This window comes from Triturus cristatus, chromosome 8 (genome assembly GCF_964204655.1).
Source record: "Triturus cristatus chromosome 8, aTriCri1.1, whole genome shotgun sequence".
In the NCBI taxonomy this organism is placed as follows: domain Eukaryota; kingdom Metazoa; phylum Chordata; class Amphibia; order Caudata; family Salamandridae; genus Triturus; species Triturus cristatus.
The window spans coordinates 228,703,260-228,716,341 of NC_140591.1; positions in this window are offsets into that span (position 1 = coordinate 228,703,260).

The following is a 13,082-nucleotide window of genomic DNA, read 5'->3' on the forward strand; positions in this document are numbered from 1 at the left end:
AAAGGAACAAGAACAACTTGTCACTACAACGTCACCCCCTTTATCTTGACAGAAAAGAAAAACATTACCTCCTCGTCCCTCCCTCGCTTCCATTCCTTACGAAAGTGAGGGATCCCTCCCTCACCAGACACCCATACCACGTGATTCATCACACAAGGCCTATAAGTAGCCCTCACACCCTCAAACCTCCTGTTTTTCTTTTGTCTCACCTGTTGAGACGCGCGTACCACGTGCTGGCCGTTTGCGGTGCTGCGGTCTTCTCTTGATTTCTTCGATTGGATTTCTTCTTTTGGATTCTTTTGTGGGTGGTCTTCTCCCACAATTTCTTCTGCCTGCGGGGCCTGGCGGTGCCGGCCTGGGCAGCGCTGTGCCTTCCCTCGCCGCATCTGGGTTTGGCGGTGGAGCGGGCGGGTCCAGCTGACGGAGGTGCCCTGTGTGGCTGGGGCTGTCTTTCCGGGTTGAAGGCTGGAAAGGGAAGCGGCGGCAGGGGAATTTCGTCTAACATGCTCGGCTGGCTGTTTCTACTCATCTTTACAGTAAGGGCCTCGTGTGAGGCCGTTTTTTTATCATTTCACATGTGTTTTTTGATTGGTTTCTGTACTTTGCAGGGGGGGTTCCGCTTTTCTCTCTTTTTTGATTGGTTTTCTGGGGTTCCCTCCTGGTATTTGGTGCCAGTTGGTTGGTCCTTGATGCTTGGCTGCTCCCTATTTAAACTTCTTCGGCTGTGCTTCTGTTTTTTGGGTCATTATGTCGAAGCATGCTTCCAAGCGCAGGCATGTTTTGTTCTCCTCCTCTGGCAATGATGAGACGATCCCGGCTCGCCGGACTAGGTCCAAGGGTCCAGGGGATTCTGCGGCCCTGCTGTCTGCTTCTGTGGTCCAGGACATGATTGAGGCAGCTGTGGCTCGCGCTCTGGAGTCCAGGGTTCCCGCCAAGTGCAAGTCTTCTCGTTCTGCGGTGGGTCCGGTGGACTCTCCCTCTGAGGACTCTTCTTCAGGCGCTGCCAAGCCCTCTACCGGGAAGTTTGTGCGTAGGGAGGAGGTTCCTGCGATTCTCCTGCACATTAGGGAGAACTTGGGGTTTTCCCCCTTTTCTGTGCCTGAGGAATCGTATGATATGTTTCCTCAGTATGTTAAACCCCCCGTTCTCGCAATGCCCTTTCATGGGCGCATCAAGGACTTGTTTTCTGGGGAATGGCGCGATCTGGAGTGCTCCTCGGTTCTTGCAGAAACTGTACTCCTTGGAGGAGGGGAAGGTTTCTCTTCCTCACTCTGTCAAAGTGGATGCCATGTTGGCCACCCTGATTGGTCGTACGGCGATTAATCCTGAGGATTGTTCTCATGCTGATGCTACTGATAAAAAGGTGGATGGGGCGCTGAAGAAAGCCTTCTCTGCTGGTAACTTGTCCATGCGTGCTGGCATTTATTCTGCTTATGCGGCTCAGTCGTTGGTGTCTGACTTTGGGAAACTGGCCACGGCTATCCAGGATGAGTCGGACTGCTCCGGCTTGCTTGTCCACATGGAACAACAGGCCAAGCTCTTGGCCGACGTGTCTTCGGATGTGCTTCGTTCTTCTGCCATGGCTTCTGGTTCCTTAGTTCTGGCTCGGAGGAACCTGTGGATGCGGGACTGGAAGGCGGATTCTTCGGAGAAGTCCTCTCTCCTTAAGATCCCCTTTGACAGCAGAATGCTCTTTGGTGAGCAGCTGGACAGTGTGATCACAAAAGCTTTTAAGGACCGTAAGCAGTGCTTTAAATGGGCCGGTACACACCGGTACTGAGTACCGGCACTTTTATATATTCTCCCCTTGAGTACCGGGACCTTTCCTCGGAAAAAGAGAGTACCGGTACTCATAATGGCCCGGTTTTGATGCGGTTGGTGCTGCCCTCCTGAGCTCCATCCTTGGAAGCTCTTTCTGCACAGCCTGCAATGGGTTACAGCACCTTTCAAACGGATCTGAAGCCTGGGCCGCGCTGGCTCAAAAGTGTCAGCTCAGCAGCTCGTCTTCAGTAGAACACAGAGCTGCGTGTGCCTGGAGTGAAAGGTGGAGTATCGCTGCAGGGTGTCTTTAGAGGGGGTCGGAAGGTATCAATAAAACCTAATCGGCGTGAGTGTGGGCCACATTGTTCAGGGCATGCAGCTTGTTAGCATTCCCACTGTTTTAAATGCCCGAAAATCTTCGCTCATCAACAATTTAAATGAAAGGGATATGCATAAAACAAAATCCCTGCCATCTAGATTAAATCAATGGATTTAAGCGTTTTTTAAAAACTGCCTCACTAGTACTGATTCGTCAGTGTGTCATTTATTGATGAACATTAGTTATATAACCATAAACTTAGGAAAGTACTATGTAAATAGTTAGACTTTTTTTAAAATGCATGCATATTTTTTGCATACAAAGCTTAGAAAGGTAAAAAACATTGACCCGCCCCTTACTCCACCCCCAATCCACTGCTTATTTTTGGTGAGTACCTGCACTTATTTTTCTCCATTTAAAGCACTGACCGTAAGCATGCTCTGCCTTACAATGGCAAGCCGTCTGCATCTCGCTCCCGCCGCTTCTAGAATCCGGCTTCTTCCTCGGCCTCTTCTTTCCAGTATTCCTCAAGGGCCTTTTCGGACCGTCGTCGTAAGTTCCAGCCCAAAGAGGCGGCTACCGTGGCTGGTCCCAAGGGTCCGTCGGATGCCTTCAAGCAGAAGTCCTGACAAAGACGGCATGGCAGCCTCGAGTCCTGTGGGCGGAAGGCTGTTATTTTTCCTGGAGGCGTGAAGTCTGGATGTGAAGGATCGCTGGGCGTTTAGTGTTATCAGGAGAGGTTATCCTATCGACTTTGTAGCTGTTCCTCCCGGCTGGGACACCATCCGTACTCCTGTCCCCAAGTCCCCGGCAAAGTTCTGGACGGGGTTCGGGATCTTCTGGAGAAGAAGGCAATCGTCCCAGTCCCCCTGGCTGAATGGGGTCAGGGCTCTTATTCCATTTTGTTTCTGGTCCAGAAGGTGTCGGGGTGGGGGGGGGCTTCCGGCCGGCTCTGGACCTCAAGAAGGTGAATGGTTGGGTTCCGACCGTTCACTTCAAGATGGTGACCTTGCGGTCCATCATTCCTTTGGTGGGGGTCCGGGACTTCATGACTTCTATCGATCTGCAGGATGCCTTTCTTCATTCTCCGGTGGCTCGGGGGCATCAGCAGTTTTTACATTTTGCGATCGGTGACTCTCACTTCCAGATGGCGGTTTTGCGGGCTAAAGTCCGCTCCGTGGGTCTTCACCAAGCTTCTGGCTCCTTTGGTCGCATTGGTCCACGCCCAGGGGATATTTCTCCATCCTTACCTGGACGATTGGTTGGTCCATGCTCCCTCGTTCCGGTTGGCTCTCAGTCATACAGAGGTCGTTTTGAGGCGGCACGGCTTTCTTATCTATGTGGGGAAGTCCTTCCTTGTTCCGTCCCAGGATCGTCTCTTCATTGGGGCTCGGTTTCGGATGGATTTGGGGTGGTCACTCTGCCCGAGGCTCGGGTGGACAAGATTCAATCACACATCCTGTCTCTTCTGTCTGGTCCGGTTCAGGTGGCGGGTCGTTCGCTCCAGGTGCAGGGGGATATGGCGGCCATGGTCTTACTGGTTCCTTGGGCCCGGTTTCATTTGCGCACTCTGATGGCTCATGTTCTGGCGCATTGGTCTCCACATTGCCTTCCCCTCTCCTCCGATTCCGATGTCCCCTCTGATCAGGTCGGCTCTGGGTTGGTGGTTGGTTCGGGATCATCTGCTGAAGGGGGTCTCTCTCTCTCCTCCGGCTCCTGTAGTGGTCACTACGGATGCCAGCCTCTCGGGGTGGGGGGGCCTGGCTGGGGATTCATCGGACCAGGGGCTTCTGGTTCCCCTCTCAGGGCAGGAGGTTCGAACTGGAGGGAGTTGGAGGCAGTCCGTCTGGCTCTGTTGGCCTTCTCCCAGTTTCTGCGGGGTTCAGTTGTTCTCGTTCGGACGGACAACATCACTGCCATGGCTTACGTGAACAGATGGGGGGACCAGGTCCTCGTCTCTGGCTCTGGTGGCGTCACAGTTGTTCGGTTGGGCGGAGTCTCATCTTGTGGCACTCTCGGCTATTCACATTTGGAGGGTGTCCAATTCCCTTGCGGATGCTCTCAGCAGGGCCATCCCGTCCTCTGTGGATTTCTGCCTCCGTCAGGGGTTGTTTGTGGATCTGACGGTGCGTTGGGGTGTTCCGGTGGTGGACCTCTTTGCGTGTCTGGGCGATGCCAAGGTGGCCCTGTTTGTCTCCTGCAGTCGGGAGAGTTCAGCCTGGGCGGTGGATGCTCTCTCTTGCCCCTGGCCTCGCGGGCTTCTGTATGCCTTTCCTCCCTTCCCCCTTCTTCTACGGGTCCGTTCCTTGGGGGCTCCGGTGATTCTGGTGGCTCCGGCTTTGCCTCGTGCCTCCTTGTTTCCTCTCCTGGTAGAGATGAGGTGGAGTGGTTACTGCCTCTGTCTCCGTCCCCTTTGGTGTTCCCTGTGTTGCAGCTGGATGTTCTGGTCAGGATGCGCTTGGCGGCCTGGAGGTTGAACGCTTAGGTCTGCTGCGTAAAGGTGTTCCGGCTGGCTTGACCTCTACTCTGCAGGTGGCTAGGCGCCCGTCGACCAACAGGTCTTACCTAAAACACTGGCGTTCTTTCAGTCGGTGGTGTCTTGACAGGGGTTTGGACCCTGCTTCCTCTACTTTGTTTGAGGTGATGCTGTTTCTCCAGGGGGGTGCTGCCTTGGGCTTGAAAGTTTCTTCCCTTTGTTTACAGTGGGCTGCGATTAAGGCATTTCGGAGCTCTTGGGGCAATCTTTCGGATCCTGATGGGTTGGTTAGTCGCCTTTTTAAGGGTTTGGGTAATGTTCTTCCTACCCCTCTGAGGCATTTTCCCACCTGGGATCTGTCTCTGGTCTTGGACGCTTTGATGTCCCCTCCCTTTGAACCCTTGCTTTTTGTGGATCTGCACCTTTTGTCCTTCAAGACCTTCTTTTTGGTGGCCATTTCCTCTGCTCACCGCCTGGGTGAGCTGGGTGCTCTCTCTTCCAAACATCCTTTTTGTCGGGTTTTTGAGGACAGGATTGTTTTGCGGCCTATCCTTTCCTTTCGTCCTAAGGTGGATTCTCAGTTCCACAGGGATTAGGAGTTGGTCCTTCCTTCCTTTTTTGATTTTCCGGCGTCTGAGTCTGTGGTTTGGCGGGCTCTCCTGGTCTATTTGGAACGGGTCGTTCCTTTCCGTTTGTCTGATTAACTTTTTGTTAATTTTGGGCCTGTGAATCGGGGTTTGCGTCCTTCTACTCCTTCCTTGAGTCGTTGGGTTCGGTCTCTGATTTCTTTGGCGTACAAGGCGGCGGGGCACCTTTCTCCTTTGGGGATTCAGGGTTGTTCCACTCGGTCCATGGCAGCGTCCTGTGCGGAGGTCCAAGGGGCTTCCATTTCTGAGATTTCTCGGGCTGCCACCTGGGCTTCGCCGTTGAACTTTGCCTCTCATTACCAGATTTGTCAGGAGGTTGACCGTGCTGATGTTTTTGGGTACAGGGTTCTTTCCACTATGGTTCCTGAATAGTGGTTTTTCCATGTTGTCTGTGTTTTTTAATAAACCTGTTTTTTGCATACCTTCTTTGGTTGTCCTGTTTGGCTTTGTACTTCTCACTTACGTAAGGTATGGAAGCAAGGGAGGGACGAGGAGGTAATGTCTCAATTACATACCGGTAATTGCATTACTCTGAGTCCTACTCCCTTGCTTCTATTACTTACATCCCTCACTCCCTGCCTGGTAGTCCAGACCAACCTTTTGGTATGGTTTCAGTCTCAGGAAGTTTGATGGGGGTGGGGGCTACTTATAGCCCCCACGTGATGAATCACGAGGTATGGGTGTCTGGTGAGGCAGGGATGCCTCACTTACGTAAGGAATGGACGCGAGGGAGTAGGACTCAGAGTAATGCAATTACCGGTAAGTAATTGAGACATGTTGTAACATTGCAACTAATAAGTAACACAATACAAATTACAGAATGTAAAATATAAATAAATAACAATATGTTGAAATGTGAAATTACATTAAATAATAATCTCTAAACCTCGGAGGAAGAGAAACATTGCGCGGCAACCTATGAGAAGTCACCAGAATTAAACAATCTTCAGGTAACAACTGCAAGTTGGTGGAACCACTTTGTCTGGATTCAATAGTTTGTGAAAAAACATGAGGAAAATCATTAGTACACATGCCCTCATTAACATCACTATCTGAAGAAGAAGATACAGGTTTATCAAAACAAAAGTTCATACCAGAATTTTCCCCATAAAACTCTGACATACAAAGACCTCTTTTTTTGCAGATGTAATTTTCAAGGCTTGTTCAGCTGTAATTCTCACAAGGTTCCTCCTGTTCCACCACCCTCTAACATCCGAAAGAACTGCCCCATTCGAAACTCTGATAACCCTGACGGGTAGGGTGAATTTGGATTCTCCTTTTTTTATCCTGTTTTTTTTTTATCATTAAAACCCAATCACCAACGGTAAATAAGACATCTTTGGTGTTCTTTAAATTCTTATGATAAATGGAAATAGCTGCATGTTTTTGCTTGACCATATCCTTTACTTTTTCCAAACTGCCCTGAGAACTGCAAGAAGAGACAGTTAAATATTTCACCCATCCAGGACATAAATGCGAACTTGCAAGTCTGTTACGTAATAATCTTTGGGGAGAGGAGTTAGCCTAACGGCTAAGGCGCTCGTCCTCGGAAACTGGGTTCGAGTCTTGGTAATGACACTGAACATCCTGTGATTCTGGGCAAATCGCTTAATCTCTCCGTGCCTAACAAAAAAATTAATGCGTGTCCTCATGTAACGTAACTGGTGTTATGTAAGGCGCTCTGATACCTGATTGGATTCGGGTTAAGTTTGCACTATATAAAACTGGAGAAAAAAAAAATCTAAAAGGAGAAACACCGGTGGTGCTGTGAGGAGTTTTATGGTAATTCCAAATCTTGTGTTTTAAAAATTCCTCCACATGAAAACCACCTGACAGAGCAGTTTGAATCCCCTCCTTCAAAAATGTGTTGATTTGCTCTACCAAGCCATTGAAAGTAGGGGAATATAACGCAACTGTAAGGTGTTTAATTGCCAAACCATGAACAAACTTCAGCATCTGGTGAGATTTAAATTGTGTGCCATTGTCGGTTACCAGTTCTCTGGGTGGACCTTCAATTTCAAAAATACCCTTAAAAAATAAATTGATTAATTACAGCATTGGTATCAGGTGATGAAACAAAATCAAAGTACACCCACTTAGACATGTAATCAATCGGAACTAAAAGGTGCCTTTTGTTACTGGAAAGGAGTTCGAAAGGCCCCGCAAAGTCAATAGCAACTTTGTCCCATGGAGAATCAGGTATGGGAACCATGTGTAGGTTGGGTTCAGATAATTTCCAATTCTTATCGGAAATTAAACATGTGCTGCAATCAGAGATCCAATTTTTAACTTGGGAATCAAGACCTGGCCACCAGTAAAACTGTTTTAAATTGCGAATGGTGGCTGAAACACCCATGTGACCTTCATGACTCTTCTTGAATAACAATTCCCTAAGCCTAGTGGGAGGAACTAATGAGTCATGACGAAGCAAAAATCCAGTCACAACTGACAAATCATCAGAAACTTGTGCAAAGGGTTTTACACCAGGAGAAAGATTTCTCTAATGAGGCCAACCTTGCTTGATGTGAGTAATAACATGCTGAAGCAGAACATCCTTACTAAGTGCGTATAACCATGACTCTTTGGAAAAAGATTTCTTACTAACCGTATCCTCAATGAGAGCCACAATGCACTCCACTTCATCTGTTTCAGGTTGAGAAGAATCTTTGATGGGCATTCTGGAAAGGCAATCAGCAAGTCCATTTTTGCCACCAGATAAATAATGAATTGAAAAATTGTACTCCTGCAGTCTAGAAAGAATGCGCACCAACCTAGCTGAGGCTTTACCAGTGCAATTCCCACTCAGCATGTAAATAAGAGGCTTGTGGTCAGTGAAAACTTTGAACTGGGTACCCCATAAATAGGTTTTGAATTTATTTTTCAACTGCACAGGCATGTGCCTCTTTCTCAATGGTGCTGTAATTTATTTCTGAGGAAGATAGGGAGAATGAAGCATAAGCAATGTTATGTTCATTACTCCCAACACATTGCGACAGAACAGCACCTAACCCCAGTTGACTTGCGTCTACTGTTAGCCAACACAATTGTCCAGCAGTAAAGGGTGAAAAAATGGGTGCAGAGGTGATTAAAGTTTTAATCTCAGAAAATGATTTATTGACCAAATCAGGCGAACAAATATTTTGCCCTTGCGTAATAAGTCCCTTAAGAGCTGTACAATTAAAGCGTACCCATGAATGAAACGAGAGTAGTACTCGCACAATCCAAGAAATGACAGAAGAGTGTCTTTGTTTGTGGGTGATGTGGTGTCTTGAATGGCAGAGATGAGAGACATCTTGGGACTAATACGTTGATTGGAAATGCTATGACCAAGATAATCTAATTGATCCACCATAAACTTACATTTCTCTTTTCTGAGTGTAATGCCCACCTTCTCAAAAACACACAACAATCTTTCCAGAATAAGTTTGTGTTCTCTTGCACACTCTGCAAAAATAAGTACATCATCTTGGAAAGCTTGCACACCAGATATATCTTTGAGAATAGTGTCCATAAATTTTTGGAACACACTTGCTGCAGAGGCAAGACCAAAAGGCATACGCAAGAACTTGAACGCTCCAAAAGGTGTTAAGAAGGTGGTGAGGTCTTGACTCTCTGCAGCAAGTGGTGTCTGATGGTAAGCGGATCTAAGATCCAGCAAAGAAAAAATGTTTCCTTTCCCCCAATTGGCTAAAAGGTCCTGTACTTTAGGTAAGGGGTGACAGTCGATGATTATATTTTTATTAAGGGTGCGTAAGTCCACACAGAGGCGGATCTCGCCCGTCTTTTTTAGGTCTCGGCTGGCGTTGGAGCGCGCATGCACTCCTCTCCTCAAAACTTATAGTGAACAAGTTACTTTTGAGAAGGGGACTCAAGCCCCGCCCCTCCTTTCCATTGGGTAGCGTCAGCGTTTATGTTAAATGCTGGCTTCCCATTGAAAAGGAGGTTTTTAGGCTGCCTCCCTTTGGCTTTTTGTTCCGGCCCACTTGGACTGGCTCGCCTGCATTACGGCTGTCGTGACGAAGTTTCTTATCAGAAGCTTCGTCATGCTGCCTTGCACGCGCCAGTCCTCTCTCTGATAGGGCCGGACAAAAAGGGAGATATGGCGCCACGTGTTTATTTTTGCATCTCGCTTTCTCTTTAAAGTGAAAGCGCGATGCAAAAATATTCAGCGGATGCCTGCGTGTTTCTTTTTGCCTCTCGCTTTTACTTTGAAGTGAAAGCGCGATGCAAAAATAAACAGTGGATGCCTGGTGGACGTGTATTTCTTCAGCACCTTGGATAGTGCAAATAAACGTAACCACAAATGTATTTGCATGTTGGGGGCTTCGCTCCTCATGAGCCACAGCTTTGCCCACACTGGGTGCCCTGTGTTTGCATTCCCCAGCAGACCACCGCATGGAGTTATCCTGTATAACACCGTGCCCATCAGCAAGCAAGCAGGGAGGACCTGGCTTGGTAGTTCGGGCTGGACTGTACCCATGAGGCGCAGGGTCAAGACTGATTTGCATATGGCTGGTTTCAAACTGGAACGGCATGGTGAGCAAAAAAACGATGGATTTAGGCACAGATCTCTGTACTGGGGTGAATGTATGACATTGTTCTGCATTCTGTCCATCAACTGTTGTTTTGGCATTAAAAACAGCAGCGGCGTTGGGAATGTGTTAACGGATACACATGCTGGCACACTGTACATGTTTGGGTGTGAGCCGAGTCACAGCAGTTTCTGACCTGGGCAAGCCGGCCGTCTGTTGTAAATGCTAGGCTGCGTATCTTGGCGTGATAGGCCCGAGGCTCCGGGCCAAGCTCGGCCATCGGTGTGTTTACACTAAAATACAACAACTGAATTATGTTGCCTTGATATAAACAGATTGTACTCTGTCGCCTTTTTTCGCTTTAAATTTGAATTTCAATCAACTGTCCAACACCAAATTGCGGGTGTAAATAATGACATGTACTTTCGGGACGTTTTTCCTCAGTGTTGTTCTCATCGGGGTGTTAATGTGTAAGCTGTTGTTCTTTGGGAGCAGGGTCTCTTTGCCAAGGACATAGCGCATACGGCCGCTGACTTGTTACATGTAGAACTTTAGCGTGGTCAGGGTGTCAAAATATTTTTATTGCTTTCGACCAACCTATTGCTTTTCCTACAGTTTGCATGATAGCAGTGCTACAACCGATTTACCCTTGAGCGCTCAACACACCTTCCCCTTACTGAACTTACTTGCACTCATCGACATCGGAAGGATGAAATCTTTAGCGGCCCCTACTAAATGCAAACCTTTGAAATCCAGGGTGCGTGCTCAACTGAGCAGCACGCACCTAGCTGACTGAGTTGTCGTGGTCATCGATTAGTATTGCAGTGGTTCTAGAACCCCACTGTCGTTACTTATGAACAAAGAATTACTAGTGAGGACTTTAAAGCTGGGGAACCAGTTCGAATCTCGGCGTTGGCTCAACACCCTGTGATTCAGGGCAAATCATGTAATCTCTACATGCATACCAAAAATTATTTTCTTCTTGTGTAATGTAACTGGTGCAACTGTAAAAAACTCCAATACCCTCGGGTCGAATTCGCGCTAAATATCAACTGCAAATGTACACCTGATGCAAAAAGATGTAACTTTGTGGTATGTTTCAAACTCAATGCACAGCTGCCCTTCACTTGCCATATATTGCACCCAGCTCAGTTCACAGGAATGCACATCCGCAATCGAGTGAAGATTTGTTTTGCTAATCACTGGCCTCACGCGGTGGCCTGTGACAACGGGCTACTGGAGGCCACGATCCTGCCACACCCTCTGCTCCAGGAGGAGGTCTGCCTGCAGGTCCTAGTTGGTTGGTCCCCAGCTCTCTTGATCTCAGGGGAGGGAACACACCCGGCTGCTCTGAGTTGGCGGGTGCCCCCGACATCCAGGTCGCCTCGTGCGACAGATGTCTTGCACAGATAGCGGATGTGTACCCGTGTTCTCTCTCAGCATCAAACCCTGTGAATCGAGGTGGCCCACTCGATAACATGCCCAGGCATGTCCTGTCGACTGCAGCTCCCTTTGACGTTTATCTAAGGGCTGTATTGGCGCTTTTCGTGGCGCTGCGCTCCCCACACAGCCACAGACTGGCCTGTTGGGGGGTTTTCGAGTCATGCGGCCTCCCCTTGCGGATGCTGTGGCGTACATACTGCAGGCCGTCGGGTCAAGTGGTTTAGGAAGCATGCCTTATGGTAATAATACCCACGTTGTTCAAATCTGTTCAAACTCGAGCAGGAAACGAGAGTTTTTGTTGTTAGCGTTCTTTTAATGAATGTTATTACTTTTTTAGTCGGTCTAAACACCATAACTGTATGTTTATACATACATAAAAAGTTAAGACAATTCAGTCCACAGTACTTCATGTTCGTATTTTCATAATGTTAAAAATAAACTTTAAAAAAGAAGCTCAAAGGTTAACTATCAGTAAGTTGCATCCGATATTCGCTTTTTGTAGAACGCTGATGTAATGTTACTTTAGTTATTTTAGGCAGTGTGGTGTACGTGGAAAAAGTAACAATAAATCCATATATTGCAGACAAGCATCGGCACAGTCCCGTTTTCCCCACATTCTTTTTAATATTGTAGTGTTAGCGTGCTAAAATGTGGCGACTTCAAACGCTGCGGCCATTCTGGAGGGTCACCTGCCTTTGAGTGAACTTGGGTTTTCGAAGATGTTCGGTTCTGTTTTTTTCTCTGGAGAGATATATATGCATTATATATAATGGACTAGTCTTGGAATCTGCCACGTGTGGTGCAGACTGGCCACTTTATTAGTACTCTTCAAGGGGGAGTAATGACAGATTTCCTTCAGCCGCACAGTGGCCGCTTTCAGAGTGCTGTTTAGTGCTCGCTGTGCACTGCGGCTAGGTTGGAAGTCAGACACAGGCCTGGAAACACCTCGCCGCTCTGTGCCAGGCAGCCCCGAAGACCAAAGCTAATGTGATAAGCAAACACCGCATGCCAAAACACAACGTGTAATTGGACAATTACATTCCCGCTAGCGCACCTGCAGCAGGCCTGTCAAAGGCTGTGTGGCCATTTTAACGATGCAGGTAAAAACGTCCGGGGGCAGATTGGGTCACTGGGCTCTAGGCGTCTGAATTATGAGGCGCCGGCGCCCCACCGTTGAAGCACACAGACTGGCCCTCAACACTGGCCTTTAATTAAAAATGCACCTACCTCGACACGTCAGTGTTTCTGTACCAATGAATAATTTTGATCGAAGAACATTCAATAAATAAAATCTAATGAGAAGGGTCGAGGCTGATTATGTGTTTTTATATAGCGCTCCTTGCAGCAGTCCCACGTTTCTAAGCACTGTAAATAACACATTACAATTACCCAATTTATGGAACACAACTTACAGGCCTTCGAGGAAAGAAGGGCTGATCCCACCTAACAAGGACTCGATCTTCTCAGCTGCTTTGAGCCTGAACATTCATGTTGATGACTATCGATTCTTTTTATTCTTCAAAAACAGAAATAAAAAAAGGACATTAACTGTACATGATGGCAGTCTGCTATTTCACAAGTAGCTGACCCAGACAAAGTGTCAAGGACTACTTTGCTAATGTGTGCTTTTTGAGACCAAATACTCCACCGAAAATAACCTTATGTAAAACTTGTAACAAAAAAGCATTGCCAAATTCAAAAGGACATACTAAGTAATGAAGATCTGATATATGCCACCGCGGGAATTTGAGGTGACTCACGGCTAACAGAGGTGTGTACTTTAGCCTCCTGCCCCTGAGAGGCCCATGCAAAGACAGTGCTCATCACTGACAGCTGATGTATGCGTACATCCGCAACAAGCACAGACCTGATCTTCTCCGAGTTCATTCTAAAGCCACAGCGCA